Source organism: Phyllostomus hastatus, unplaced genomic scaffold, assembly GCF_019186645.2.
Source record: "Phyllostomus hastatus isolate PE091 unplaced genomic scaffold, TTU_PhHast_1.1 phas_scaffold_60, whole genome shotgun sequence".
Lineage (NCBI taxonomy): Eukaryota > Metazoa > Chordata > Mammalia > Chiroptera > Phyllostomidae > Phyllostomus > Phyllostomus hastatus.
Window position 1 is genome coordinate 6443222 of NW_025334038.1, and position 16577 is coordinate 6459798.

Here is a 16577-nt window from a genome sequence, read left to right on the forward strand (position 1 = left end):
ATTCTACAATACCAGATATAAACTACTTTTGACCCTGATATAAACTACCAGATATAAACAAATAGATAGGTGAGAATGTTATCACTTTTTATGTTTTTGGTTTGTGTGCATTTTCCTGATAATTTATGAGAAAGTAAATATGTTAACAGGTTTATTATAATTACACACACACACAACCTTTTTGTAGCTAGTCCTCCAAAAGAAAACTATCTGCTATCAAGGAAAGCTCTTTTCTAAGGTACAAGTGAGTAAATTGAGGCAATGTATATGTAATTAATGAACACATCATATAACAAACATGGCCTTATAGGGCACAACAAAGAGTTTTTGGGACCTACTCACAAGAAGCCTAAATAGAGGCTTAATCAAGAGATATTTCTACAGCTCTGGGTAGGGCAACATTTCAACCTTTGCCCCAAAGGATTTCAGAATTGTGAGGAACCAATCTTCTACATACCTCCTTGTATCCTTTCCAAATGGGAGTTACCTGTTTTTCCTGTCCCTGTTTACCTTGGAGTATGGAAGACAGATAAATTGTCTTTTTACTTCATAGGTTTTTGAAAGAACTGCATATAGATGTAATATAGAGCATGAACTTCTTTTCTTTTATTTTAATCATTGTTCAAGTACAGTTTTCTACCTTTTACTCCCATTCCAGCCTGCCCACCCATCACTCCCTACTTCCCACCCATTACCACCCCCCCTAGTTTTTGTCCATGTGTCCTCTAAATTTGTTCCTGTAAACCCTTCCCATTATCCCCTGAAATTCCCTCTTCTCTCCCCTCTGGTCACTGTCAGCCTGTCCTCTATTTCAGTGTCTTTGGTTATATTTTGCTTGTTTCTTTGTTTTGCTTTTTGGGTTCCTGTTAAAGGTGAGATCATATGGTATTTGTCTTTCACTGCCTAGCTTATTTCACTTAGCATAATGCTTTCCAGCTCCATCCATGCTGTTGCAAAGAGTAGGAGCTCCTTCTTTCTTTCTGCTGCATAGAATTCCATTGTGTAACTGTCCCATAGTTTTCTGATCCATTCATTTGCTGATGGGCACTTAGGTTGCTTCCAGCATTTGGCGATTGTAAATTGTGCTGCTATGAACATCGTTGTGCAAAGGTTCTTTTGTATTGGTGTTTTAGTGTTCTTAGGATATAGTCCCAGCAGTGGAATTGCAGGGTCAAAAGGCAGACCCATCTTTAGTTTTCTGAGGAAGTTCTATACTGTTTTCCATAGTGGTTGTACCAGTCTGCAGTCCCACCAACAGTGCACTAGGGTCCCCTTTTCTTCACAACCTCTCCAACACTTGTTTGTTGCTGTGTTTAGGATGGCCATCCTGACTGGTGTAAAGTGGTATCTCATTGAGGTTTTAATTTGCATTTCTCTGATAGCTAGCGATATTGGACATCGTTTCATGTGTCTTTGGATCTTCTGTATGTCCTCCTTGGTGAAGTGTCTGTTCAAGTCCTTTGCCCATTTTTTAACTGGGTTGCTTGTTTTGAGCATGAGCTTCTTACTGTTGAGATCCATGCAGTTATTGGATGACATGAACATTATTGATATGTCTTGATTGTGATGAGGAATTTGCAAATGTCAGGGAAGTTAACACTTGTGAACACTAAGGGAGACTGCGGTAGACTGCACTGTAGTTTCCAAACCTTCACTTTCTTCCTGTGACAGAGTACCTACATACAGAGTATCTACATACTTTGCTGTGCGTCTTAGCAGTGCTTGCTTGAATAACACACACACAAATACATGTATTTGTATGATTTTGGCATAGTCTTACCATTTGTTTTGGAGATCATGTAAACAAATCCTTTAAATATGTAATAGACTGAAGCATTGTTCATTTCCATAGTGTGCCAAGGATGTCAGAATGCGTTTCTTCCATCATGCGAGCTGAAGCCTGAGGAGAGGCATGGTCAAGGAGCCAGGCAGAGCTGTCTTGCTGCTTCCGGAGAAGCTGGCTTTGCACTCCTTCAGCCCTTGTGGTTGTCTCCTCCTCTGATCCAATATTCATTTGCTGCAAAAAGTCTTGCTTCAGGTTTCAGAAAAACTGTCTGACTTTTACTCAGGTGGTTATGTTAGCTAGAATTTTTAAAAGCTGCAGATACCCATCAGTTTGCCTTTCCAACTTCATTAGTTTCAGAGATTTGCTAGTCATCTTGTAGTATCATATAGTTTGTGTACTTATGCTGCCCTACACCTAGTGTAGTGGTGAACAGAGGGTGAATGATGGGATTCATAAGAGTGCTACCTATTTTATTTTATTTTATTTTATTTATTTTATTTTATTGATTATGCTAGTACAGTTGCCCCATTTCCCCCTTTCATTACCCTCCACCCTGCACACCCTCTCCCACCCACATCCCCCCCCCTTTAGTTCATGTCCATGTGTCATAGGTTCTTAGGCTTCTACATTTCCCATACTATTCTTGCCTTCCCTCTGTCTATTTTCTACCTACCATCTATGCTACTTATTCTCTGTACCATTTCCCCCTCTCTCATCCCACTCCCCTGTTGCTAACCCTCCATGTGATCTCCATTTCTGTGGTTCTGTTCCTGTTCTAGTTGTTTGCTTAGTTTGTTTTTGTTTTTGTTTTAGGTACGGTTGTTAATAACTGTGAGTTTGCTGCCATTTTACTATACATGTTTTTTATCTTCTTTTCTTAGATAAATCCCTTTAACATTTCATAAAATAAGAGCTTGCTGATGATGAACTCCTTTAACTTGACCTTCTCTGAGAAGCACTTTATCTGTCCTTCCATTCTAAATGAAAGCTTTGCTGGATGCAATCTTGGATGTAGTCCCTTGCCTTTCTTGACTTGGAATACTTCTTTCCAACCCCTTCTTGCCTGTAAGGTCTCCTTTGAGAAATCAGCTGACAGTCTGATGGGAACTCCTTTGTAGGTTACTCTCTCCTTGTCTCTTGCTGCTTCTGGGACTCTCTCCATAGTTTTAATACTGGCTAATGTAATGATGATGTTCCTTGGTGTGTTCCTCCTTGGGTCGAACTTCTTTGGGATTCTGAGCTTCCTGGACTTCTTGGAAGTCTATTTCCCTTGCCAGCTTGGATAAGTTCTCCTTTATTACTTGTTCAAATAACTTTTCCACTTGTTGCTCTTCTTCTTCCCCTTCTGACACCCCTATGATTCGGATATTGGAATATTTAAAGATGTCCTGGGGGTTCCTAAGTCTCTCCTCATTTTTTTGAATTCTTATTTCTTCATTCTTTTCTGTTTGGTTGTTTCTGTCTTCCTTCTGGTCCATCCCATTGATTTGGGTCCCAGTTTTCTTCCCATGACTATTGCATTTTCTTTCATTTCACTTAGTGTAGCCTTCATTTTTTTATCTAATTTGTGACCATATTCAACCAATTCTGTGAGCATTCCAATCACCAGTGCTTTGAACTGTGCATCTGATAGGTTGGCTATCTCTTTGTTGCTTAGTTGTATTTGCTCTGGAGCTTTGAACTGTTCTTCCATTTGGGCCATTTTTTTTTTGTCTTGTCGCACATGTTACATATGAGGGGCAGAGCCTTAGGTGTTCACCAGAGCGGGGCAACCCACATTGCTGAATTGTGATACTGTATGTGGGGGCGGGGTCTGAGAGGGAACAATGGCACTTGCTCTGCTCTCTGTTGGATTTCAGATCCTTCTGCTGCTTCCCCCAAGCAAACTGGGCCTTTCTGGTGCTGATTCTCATGTGGGTGGGCTTGTGTATGTTCTAGGCCCCTGTGGGTCTCTCCATTAAACTTTCCTGTAAGGTTTGGTGTTTCTCCCACTGCCACCTCAACTCCCACAGGTGTTTTCAATTGGTGTTTTTAATCAGTATTTTGAGGTTTTATTTCCCCACACTGGGACCCTGGGTTGCACGGTCTGTCTCACTCCCCAGTTTCACCTGGTTTATCTGCACACAAATGGTGGACCTCTCAGTCAGCCAGATGCCTTGCTTGCAGTGGTCCACTACATGATCTCTGCCTCACTTGGTCTGCCCATTGCCACCCCATGCCCAGGGTCTGCCCATTGCAGACTTGCTCATCTCAGGTTTGTCAGATGCTGCCTTGCACACCTGGTACCACTGCTTTTTTTGCTGCGACCCCTTTCCACCCGGCCCCCTGACTCTGCCCCTCCTACCAGTCTGGATGAATGTGTCTATTTTAACTCCTCGGTTGTCAGACTTCCATACAGTTTGATTTTCTGTCAGTTCTGGTTGTTATTTTATTTCTAAATTGTTGTTGTTCTTATTTTGGTTGTGCGAGGAGGAACAGTGTTTCTGCCTATGCCTCCATCTTGGCCAGAAGTCCAAAGTGCTAGCTCTTGATACTAGGTGCAGAGTGTAGTGAAGATTATGAACTCAGTGAGAATGTGGCAGTAAGGGAGGAAGGAATGCTCTGAGACATGTGACCAGAGAACCTGGTGGCTCTTCCCCATAACAGGGTCTAAAGTACATTGCAAAGATTTACCCTTTTTTAGAGTGAAATAATGAAAATTAGAAATCTCAAAAAATTAAAAACAGAACTGCCTTTTGGCCCAATGATCCCACTTCTGAGAATATATCCTAAGAATATAAAATCACCAATTTGAAAGAATATAGGTGCTTCTAAATTCATAGCAGCATTATTTAAAATAGCCAACATCTGGAAACAGCCCAAGTTCCCAACAGTGGATGAGTGGATAAGAATGCTGTGGTACATTTACACAATGGAATACTACACAGCCATCAAAAACAGAATTCTTACTTGATGCAAGATCATGGATGAACCTGGAGATTATTTTTCTTTTCTTTTCTTTTTTTAAAGATTTTATTTATTTATTTTTAGAGAGAAGGGAGGGATAAAGAGAGAGAGAGAGAGAAACATCAATGTGCGGTTGCTGGGGGCCATGGCCTACAACCCAGGCATGTGCCCTGACTGGGAATCGAACCTGCAATGCTTTGGTTCACAGCCCACGCTCAATTCACTGAGCTATGCCATCCAGGGCTTGCAGATTATTTTTCTAAGTGAAATAAGCCAGTCAGTGAAAGACAAGTACCATGTGATCTCAGTTATACATGGAATCTAATAAAATAAACTGATGAACAAAATAAAAATGGAGGCTTGGACAAATGGAACAAACCAATAGCTGCCAGAGAGGAAGGGAGAGGGGGACTGGATGAAAGAAGCTGATAAGATTAACTAAAGAACATATAGATAAGATTAACTAAAGAACATATATACGCATAATCCATAGACACAGACAACAGTGATGTGACAGCCAGAGCGAACAGGCACCAGGGCTGCATGAAGGTGAGCTAAATGTGGGAAAAAGAGGACATTTATAGTAGTGTCAACAATTTAAAAAAGTAGAAAAAATATAAGGATGGAGAAATACAGCATAATAAAGTATATATGGATTGGATTTCACATAGCAAAGAAGCAAAAGTAGCTGAGAAGTGAAGGAGGTCATAATTTAAGTATGAAATAGAGCACTGGGGACAAGCTAACTGCTGGCCAGTAAAGTCATACAGGAACCTAGAGTCATAGGAGACTGATGTGGATCAGGACAGACAGGCCACAATTGGTAGGAGTAATGTGTTGTGTTTCAGGCACTACACATTAGATGCCTTTGTGCCTGTGACCAAAGTCCTTCGAGAAGGTGGACTTCCTCCTAGCATCTGTGATTCAATCTCTATACCATATGTATGAGCACTTTGCTGCTCAAACCTCCAAAAACCTAGGCACTCCAGAAAGCTTGCCCAGCATATTAAAGAATTCTAAATGCTTGCTTTTTTGCTTCAGAAAGATTGTTGAGAACAGACAGGAGCCAATGTGGGAATTCAACTTCAAGTATAAAACACAGTGTTCTGTATTATAAAGCAAATGCATTGAGATAGAGTGTGGGCCAGGAAATACAGCCAGCCTTCTGCTCAGTACAAAGGTGTTCATACCAACCCTGGACAGGATTGCCAGGACTGCTGTCCCATGCATGTCACAAGCTTCAATTTCATCTTTATTCCAATTGTTATGAGCATGATATTCACCCTGTTTATGAGCAATGTGAGCACAGGCATACAGCATCATCCAGTGAGACAGGTGTTCCAAGACTCTCCTGTCCATGGTAGTTGGAAACTGTGCAGTGACCTGGGTGTGCAAGTCATCCTGGACCCAGCACACAGTGTTTGATTGGTGGCATCCTCAGTACCCATTTTCCCAATAACATAGTCATTGTTTCCTGTTCCTGAAGGCAGGCTGAGTTAGGCCAGCCCATTGGTTATCAGATTTCCATGTGGAAGGAGTGGCTGAATGGTGTATCTCTTTAGTGATAGACATGCCCTTCAGGTTCCTGGGGCTCTGTTAGGAGGAGGAGAAAGGTTGAATCAAGAGGAAAAACAACTATGACTTCTAAACATATTTTAATGTAATATTTTTATTTGAAAAGAGAAATCTGGCTCTATTTGCTGCATTAAACACAATGTGGTGTTAAGTCTGTTCTTTACTCTTTTATCTCAATAAAAATTAATGATCTTGCTCTAGGGAAAAATTAGACTCCCAAATGTCCAGACAAGGAAGTTTAAGCATTACCTATGGATCAGAGCAATCTTAGAGGCATAGAATTGTTGCTACTGTTACTTCCAATTTAGCTGCCCCTTAAATTCAACTGCGTATTTCCTCCCTTTACCCTTCTCCAGAAATAAAACAAGTGACAGGGTTCTCACAATCTTCAAAAAATGTTTTTCTTCTTAAGTAATATTTATGTGGCCATACTTCCACTAAGTATAATACATTTCTCCCCTTTCACATGTTCCAGCGAGAAATTTTTCAGATTTTCAGGTGACAGCTAAGGAATCTGATAAGCTAATGTATTAATAGTTATTGTAGATGCCACTCCAGATTTATTCACATTGCAGAAAAGTCCAAGAAATACCATCTTATAACAAAAAGTAATAGATTTTAAATAGCCTTCAGCTAAGGAAAATTTATTTATGAAAGGCTAATTATTTAAAATGCTTGTTATACACTCTGTGAAGTATATAATAAGGATGTTGACAATGCTGACATTGTATATCTGAAAAGTCACATTAGGCATTTTCTTAGTTCATGTTGCTATAACAAAATTCCATAGACTGGGTGGCTTGAACAACAAATATTTCTTAGAGTTCTGGAGGCTAGAAGTCCTAGGTCAGGATGCCAGCATGGTAGTGTTCTTGGTGAGGGTTCACTTTCTAGACTTATCCTCAAAAGGTGTTTCCTTGTTCAGGCATGCAGATCAATCTCATATCTCTTTCTCCTTTTGTAAGAGCACTAATTCCAACATTCCAGCTTTATCTTCATGACCTCATTTAAACTTATTAGCCCCCAGTGGCCCTACCTCCAATATCATCATATTGGTGGTAAGAGCTTCAACCTATAAATTTCTTAGGGAACATAAATATTCAGTCCCTATCAGACATAAACCATTGTTAAAAATGTCCCTGAAAGGTGGAAGAAGAAAATTGGGAGCAAAATGATATGTAATTATCAATATCCAAATTTCAATGTGGTTTGTGACAGACTGAATTTGAAGGTGAATATGGTGGAATGTCAACAAGATTAAGCCTAATGTGGATATAAGTTTCAGTTACCTTAACTCAACTCTGATTCTTAAGTATGGTTTCTAGTGTGTCTTTTGGTTATCCATAATATTTGAACCTCATTAATTTCTCATTTTGGTCTTCTATATTTAAAAACATGAAATAAATGAGTCATATCTTAATCTTTATAAAATAATTTTTATTATAAACAACTATATGCCAAGAAATGGGACAAGAGGAAGAAATAAAAGGCATCTTTACATCTATGCAAAGATATTTTAGCTAAGTGTACTAAAAGAAAACAGACCTTCAGCACAATCAATAAAAAATTAAACTGGACAAAGAGATTCCTGTCTTCCAATGCTCATAAATTTATGAAACTTTATTTAATAATATGAATATGAGGGTAGGGGTAGAGGAATTGAGAAAAAAGGAAAAATGACTCATGGACATGGACAACAGTGTGGTGATTGCTGGGGGAAGAGGGTATAGGAGGCTAAATAATAATGGAAAAGTACAATAATAGTTAAATTTAAAAATTAAAATTTAAAAAATAAGATGCAATGTGTTGCAGATCTTACCACACTTTTTAAAAGACAGATTACATAGATAACACAAATATATGAATGAGTGATTGGCAGACAAGTTATTTTAAATCATTCATCAAACATTTACAAAATATATACCAGGCTATAATGTATATAAACTGCAAAAAATAGAGATAATAGAAACTGTGTTTTCTAAATACAATTTATAAACAGCATAGGCATTAAACTAAAACATTTAAGAACAAGAAAATGAATAATGTAGAATAAATTAATAATGTTAAAATAATATTTGAATGACACAAGAGTGAGGGCAACAGTAGAAATGATGACTAAACCCAAAGTTATCTTTTTTTGAAAATGGAAATCATTTCAAATTTTAAAAAATGTTGTGTTAATTAACATAGCAACTTGGAATACTACAAAGACAAATCTGAAAAGGTTTCTATTTAGAGGATATGAATATATTTTTATTCATTTCTTTTTTCTTATTTTGGGGGCTCAGAAGTCATAGGGCATAATTACAGAACTAGAGTGACTTTGGATTGCTTAATTTTTTAAGGCAAGACATTACAAGAGAAGAGAAATTCTGGGTGAAGAAACAAACATCAAGTGAGTCACAAAACATTCTGCAGTTGGAATTCCCTTATTGATAGGCCTGTGGTACTCATTTCATTCCTTCTACCCCATGGGAAGAGTTATTTGGTGGCACGTGGAACTAGACAGTGTTGGGATGGAGGGTATAGGTGCACTTGCTGGAACCGGTGTCTAAGGCAGGGGTCTAGGTAGAAATTCCAGGGAGCTGGTCCAGGACTCATTATCTCACCATAATAATTCCAGGCCCAGGAGGAGTGGAACAGAGCAGCGGAGACCAGGGAGGACAGGCTGTAGGAGTGCCTGGTTCCTGGGCCCCAGGGATCAGGAACAGCAGCAGTTAGAAGTGCCATGGGTATGGCAGATCAAAGCCTGGACTCGGGCTGTTTCATTTTACCTGCTCCTTTAGTTTCAATTGGCAGTACTTCTACTGGTATAATTACATCTTTTTCCTGCTTCAAATGAGATGGGTGATGAAATCTGTGGGTGATCTCCTTATGAAACTATTGTCCAGCAGTAACTTTGGTGTTCTTTCCAGAATGCACTTTCTTATTTTCTGAAATATTGATAGGCTGAACATTTTCCAAACCTGCAAATTCTGGTTTCTTTGGCTTAACAATTCATTCTATTTACATATCTCTCACCTCTTGCATTTTACTATAAGTAGTAAAATCACTTTCAAAGCTTTTTGAAATCTTCGTAGCTAAATATTCAAGTTCATCACAACCAAATTCTACTTTTCCCAAATCACCAGAACACAATTATAAAAAGGTTGCCTTTTCTTCAGTTTCCTATAACATGTTTCTTATTCCATCTGAGATATCACCAAAAGATGAGATATCATATTTAAACCAACATCTGTTCGTTATGATATATGTATTTTCTAAGGCGACAGAATTCTTATCTATAGCTCTCCACTTCTTTTCTAAGCTTTCACCAGAATCACCTTTTATGTTCTTTTTTTGCTTTCTTTTACAAATTTTTTTTATTACAGTTACTATGTTTAAATTGGAATCCAAATAAGATCCACAAAATGAATTGTTTGATATGCATTTTTTTTTACTTTTTTTTACTGATGTTCTAATATAGTTGTCTCCATTTTCCCTTCTACCAACAGGCACTGCAAGTCAATCTAGGCTTTTTTTAGAATTCACATCAAAACATTTGCAGTCTCTACCCTTTACCCAGATCCAAAGCCACTTCTCTATATTTTAGGTATTTGGTACAGCACCCTACTCCTCAGTACAAAATAATCTGTGTTAGTCCTTTCAAGTTCTTCAAAGGCAAGGCCATGTGAGGACACAGTAAGAAAGCGGCCATCTGCAAGCCAGGAGGAGAGGTTTCACTAGAAAACAGACCTGCTGTCATCATGATCTTGGATGCCCAGAAGTATTCAGCTTTTGAAAAATTAATTGTACCCTGGTTAAGTCACCCAGTCTGTGTTATTTTGTTATGACAGCCCAAACAGACTAACATACCAAGTATAACAAAAAATTATGCCAATAGTATATACAGTGCTGTGGCTAGCTAACAGAAAATCTAAAGTTATAGAAATATTCATTATCACTTGTTCTAAAGAGATTAAACTGGTCTGTCAATTCTTGAGAATGGTGGAATTATCATTTCTAATTTTGACTAAGGTTAATGAAAAATGTCTTACCATATTTTCCTGTTCTACAATTTTTATTATAAGAATCACTGTTTGGATGGTGTGCATAAGATTGAGTTAATGACATCTTTGGGTAGTTTTCCTGACTAGTTTATGCTGGTTTCATTTTTAAATCTCTGAGTACAGAGCCCTGGCTAGCATAGCTCAGTGGATTGAGTGCGGGCTGTGAAGCAAAGTGTCGCAGGTTCGATTCCCAGTCAGGGCACATGTCTGGGTTGCAGGCCATGACCCCCAGCAACTGCACATTGATGCTTCTCTCTCTCTCTCTATCTCCCTCCCTTCCCTCTCTAAAAATAAATAAATAATATCTTAAATAAATAAATAGATAAATCTCTGAATACAAATCAATGGGATATAGTTGACAGGAAATGCGGAGTTCTTGTGTATCTGAAAATCTTTAACAACTACTCTGTAGTCACCAATAAGGTTTTGAGTAGGAAATTAAATAAAGACTTGGAGACTCCTTATAAAATAGAATTTTAATTGTGGTATAAATTCAGTTAGAGAATGCATGTTATTAAAAATGACATGAGTATGACATTTTTTTCTCTTTGTTGGGGAAGGCAAATTACTCAGATAGAGCTTAATAATTCATATAAAGCAAATCAGAGATTCTCCAGACAGAGCAATAGCTACTAATAATACAATGACCCAAATATTTTATTTAACCTTGTTGTGTCCCTAACTGTCATGGATAGTGCTGTATTTATTTTGGCATAAACATTTTCCCTTTTGAGGTTGGAATACAGTTTTTACATGACTAGATATTAGAGTTAATGATGTCGGGTTATTTCAGCTACCAGAAAAGGCCAAGGCAAGCAAATGTCAATTTGATTTTCATCTAAAGTTTCAGGTAATGGGTATAAAATTCAGTGTCTGTAAAGTATAGCACTGTGGTCACAGTCTGTGGGACTGTAATGATAGAGCTCAATAATAAATTATAATCTTTTGGAAATAATAAGGAAGTATGTAACAATGGTTTAAGAAAAGTGTCTTCAAAAAGATTATTCTGCAGGTTCTATTCTATTACTAGTCTATAAATGTTAAATGGGGAAAAGTAGTCTACAGATGTTAAATGGGAAAAGTAGAAAGAAATATGCAAAAATAAAATTAGAGTGCAGGACAAGGTTAACCTGGGACTACAGACATTTGGATGATCTTGTTTCAAAGATCTGCAAAGTAACCTGATAGCTTTGTATCATTGTGAACTTCATTAAGAGGAAAATCATCTAGAAATTCTTGGGTTACAAGCGGATTTACATTGTTATAAATTCTGTTTGGGGTCTCTGTTCAGGCTTCTGTAGCTGTTTCCCAAGTACAATTTATATCTCCTTAGTTAGGAGACAAGGATCCAAGCATAAATTCTTTGAAGTTTTACTTCTATATCAATTGTCAAAAGTTTTTTTAAGGTCTCATCAATCAGAGATAAAGGATTGTACTTTTCAGACATCTTTTCCAGAAAACCAAGACTCCAGGTTTTATATTTTATAAAGTTTGCTTAGGAGGATGTCCAGGTAAAGATGCTCATACCTGTTGATGATAAAATTGGGGTATTGTAGAGTCCCTTGTGATATTTGGCCATACTTGCAACAGGGCAGTGTGTAAATTCAGGGATGATATTCCCAGTGGCAAGGGTGGGCTCATTACTAACTCAGCAGGAAAAAAAAAATCAATGCACTCCAAAGAAACTGGTGTTATGGCCCTTAAAGTCAAGGGCAGGAACTTTGGCCAAAAAAGTTCATTTGTTTCTGAAAACATGGGTAACTTTGAGGATTTTGTTTATTTATTTTTTGCATGATATTAATTGTTATGAACAGTGGAGTTTTGTGTGTCAAGGCATTGCAGAACTATTTCATGGCAATCTCAGTAAAATGAATACATTTATTACTAGAAAAATTGTTTTGGATCCCCAATAGGAAACACAAAACTCATAACTATTCTGTGTCAGTAAGACACAACTCTTTAATATAAAAAGGCTGTGTTCTATCCTTTAAAAAATGCAACTACCGGAACACAGTAAAAATCTGTCAGGGGTAACTATATAAAGGTCTTTTGATGTGTTTAAATGAGAATGATGTTTGGGTTCTCATGCATACTTTGTGTTATAGTTTTACCTAAATTCTTGACTGATAAACTATGGCTAAAGACTGTCTTAGAGATTTTATTTAAATTACCCACTAGTGTGAATTAAAAATGGCGACCAATTTACCTCTGTTGTGTGGGTGATTTCATGTTAGAACTAAACAAAGTTACCTTGAAATACTCTAACACTCACTACCAGATAGCCATCAAAGAGTGCTAGATATTACCTACCTGTAATTCATATATAGACCTTTCTTAGAATTATTTTTAGGCCAATTTTGGATTCTATAAAGGGCTTTATGTACTTCTCTATTGCTTGCCTCCTCATACTTTCTTATCTTTAGTTATATTGACATTTATGTTTTTTCTCTTTTTGAATAAAAATTGTGTTCCTATATAAGCTTTTATGGTTACCTTTATAGTATGAATAAATCTATTCAACTTTTACCAGCATCTTTGTAATATTGATAAACTTTGTCTTCTTTCATTTTTTGTCCTTAGAATTGGATGTTCATTGGCTCAGCGTAGGATTCCAGGTTTACAGCTTTCTCCTATAGAACTTCTTGGTATAAGCTAATTTACTTCTCATATCTAGTTATCTAATGAAAAGTTTATTACCAATATGATTCCTGTTCCTTTGCAGGTTACTTCCCTTCCCTTCCCTTCCCTTCCCTTCCCTTCCCTTCCCTTCCCTTCCCTTCCCTTCCCTTCCCTTCCCTTCCCTTCCCTTCTCTTCTCTTCTCTTCTTTCTCTTATCCTCTTCCCTTCTCTTCCTTTCTCTCTATTTTCTTTTTTTTCTTGAAGTTCAAAGTTTCACAAACATATGCCTAGAAGTACTTAGAAGTACCTCTACATCCATCTTAATTGGTACTCTGCAGGTACTTTAAATTTCAAGGTTTAAATTTATTTCATAGCTTTGGAAATTTCATTATTTTCTTCTATCTATTCTAGTTAGACAAATGTTGAAACTATCCTTTATATTTTAATTATTTTTTTATTTAGTTCTATTTGGCCACTTGTATTATACGATCATTCTTTAATTTGATATTTTATCTTGTTAATTATCTTTTAACTACTCCCATTCTGCCAATCAGATAAACTTTTTAGTTTTTGATTCCTAAGAACATGGGTTGGCTATCTTTTCTTGTTGCAATCTTCTTTTGCATTTTAATAAAAATACTAAGAGTTTCAAGTTTTGGGTTTCTTGTAGTAACTTTGTTTCTTTAGGTGTTAGTTCTTTTGTTTGCTGAATTTTGTTTCTCTCATTTTTTTTCTCTTAAGATTTTGGCATGGTTACAAATAAAAACTTATACCTAGATGGTCTTCATGTATATCACAGCTGATAGGCAATGACTGTGAGGGAAAGACCAAATGGAAGTCAGAGAAAGTATACTAACTAGTTCCTTGTGTTTGGGGCCTGGCTGCTCCTTCTTTCTTCTGTTTCCCTAGTCATGTGCAAATCCACTGTGTTGACACTAAAAAAGCTCTAAAAATCATGGCAGTAACTAGCACAGTTTCATAATTTTGAAGTCAGGCTTCATTTTTCTCAGATTGCATATTGTCTCTACCACTTTCATCTCAGAAGCCTTGCTCTTCAACTCTGAAGCTTCTTCATCCCTACATTCTGATACCTCAGATCCCTATGTTTCTTTTGGGCATCTGAGATCTCCTTGTATGGCTCAGCATCCTTCACTTTTTAAATGAAAAATAAAATTTTAAGTTATATTTGTTGTTTTGTTAACTTCATGCTTTAAGCCCACCACATTATGCCCCTAAAAGTTTAAGGTCTTTTCCTAATGCAAAACTAGGATGAGATTTTCCATTAATGAAACCTGATCCTTAATCTTAACTCAGAGGCTTTTCTCTTCCTCAATGTCTTCTTTATCATTTCACTATTAAAAATGCATATGTCTTTGAACCTCTAAAATCTTCAAGTATGAGTCACAAAATTTTACTCCTTGAAAGAAAAGTTAATCTATCACTGGTGTTTCCTCAGCTTTGTATTTTCAATCTATTAGAGTTTAAACCAGGAAGAAAAGACTGAAAAAGAGTAAAGGACTTAAGCTTGGAGTGATGGATCTATTTAAGACAGAAATTCAGCTTTGGTTTTTCCAAAGAATCCCAAAGCCATAGGCAAATGTCCAGCTATTTTCTGTGTATATGGAAGTTCTCTTGTTTTTGGCCAAGTTACAAGCTCTAATGAGGGCAATCAGTTCTACCATCTTGGCTTTGTTAGCCTCCTACAGTGAAGATATCCTAAAGGTAAATTGAGACCTATTCTGGTGGAACCAGCCTGATAATTTCCTAAATTTCCATATGTTCATGTGTATACCTCATAATGTTGTCTATGAGTATTAAAAATCTGTTGCTAAAATATCTGATAAATACATACTTTTTGCTGGTTTTCAAGCCCAATCATCTTCACTGGAAACGTAACATGTATAGCCGTCGGCCATGATTATTCCACATCATGTGGTTTCTTTAGCTCCTAAATTATCCATTGTATCTCAGGAAGATCTACATTATTTTTGAGACCTTTACTCATGTTTTGCTTTATTTTTTTCTAATCTAGTTGTTAGAATTAGAAGGACATATTTATATGATAGTAATTGCAATTGTTAGGGTAAATTGAGATTTTAGATTCCCAATTCTGTCCAAAAGCATCAGTAAATTTGTGTCTCCTGTAGGGATTCAGAGAAATGTTAATAATTACAAGTTGGAAAATTTGCCAGCCAGGGCTGACATCCTTTTTTTTTTTTTGACAGTGTAATTTCAAAGAAAATTGTGATTTGGGAACATAACTGAAGGAAACAATGATTGTGGACTAGAAAAGGGAATCTCAGAGAAAAATAAGATATGGGAATTGGTAGTGTGGTGGTGTGGAGTAAAGACAATGTTAAGAGATAAAAGACTGTGGCAATTTAATAAGTGTGATAGTCTTTAAATTTTTATGTTTTTAAGAATAGCTATAGCCAAAGTGCTGTTTTGGAGTCACAATTGCATTTAGAATCTTCTTATACCATTTAAAAAATAAATGCCATTGAATAAGAAGGTGGTTTTCTCTTTGTTACTTCTAATGTGAATATTTTTGCTTTAGTTGAAAATTTTCAAAGTGACTGTTATAACTCCAAATTAAATATATGAAACATTTCTGTTATACTAAGAATATATGTCTAAAACAGGTGTACTGCCTGGCTCCAATAGAAGCACCTGAAAATTTATAACTCCCTCTTGAAATTGCTGCTTGTTTACTTCATTGTCTCTTATCCTTATAACCTGAGTCCCAACCATCCATGATTCCCAGAAGACAGGGGGAGAGATTTTGCTTCCCAAATTAACTGTCAGGGAAACAATGCCAGGTAAAATCAATAGAACTCATATAAGGATTTTGTATGGTGACTTAACGCAATTTATACACTAAGGGATGTTGGCCTGACAACACCTGAAACTTGTTAGTATTCAGGGATGGTTGTTCTATAAATCTTTTTCTCTCATAGGCAAACAGCATTTTTGACAAAACAAGATCAGACAAATATGAAGTTAGCCGAGAACATAATGTTATTAAGAATTATTAGGTAGACATTTTTGATGAGAATAAAAAGTACTCTGACAGGATAATTCTAATTTTTCTGGGACAGAAAAGTGGTTTGAGAAGTTGAATGAAATTAGGACTCAGACCCAGCTTAGGTCAGAATTGTCAAGCACAAGATATGAAGCAACCTCAAGAGATATTCCTGGAGGTTGTCTGGCTAACAGGTCCTGGCCCCTGTTATTAAGATTTAGTGCTTATAGGATAGGTGGAGGCAGTCTGGCTTTCTCACCCAGGTGTCTGGGTAACTAAGGAAAGCAGTGTTCCCATAACCTTGAAGAGGCCTGACAAGTAGTGTTCTCATAGCCTTGACACAGAGTCTGATAAACTGTCCCTGTAACATGAAGTGGGCTCGAATGCACAGAATTGTATTACATTATATAATTTTCTGGCTGGAAGATGGCTTTGTTTGCCTCTAGTACTTAAGCATGTAGGGACTCCTTGCTGGGTACCACGACGTGTGCCACACAGAGACATGCAGGTAGACATACAACTTGCAGCATGCATGGTTTATCTGCCCTTGAATGAAGGCATGCCAGACACCCCCACAGCT

General features: G+C 37.1%; 1 pseudogene; it reads left to right on the forward strand.

The window, feature by feature from the left end:
* LOC123810308 overlaps positions 1 to 6191 on the forward strand; it is a 28701-nt pseudogene extending 22510 nt beyond the window's left edge.
* Positions 6192 to 16577: the final 10386 nt, after the last annotated feature.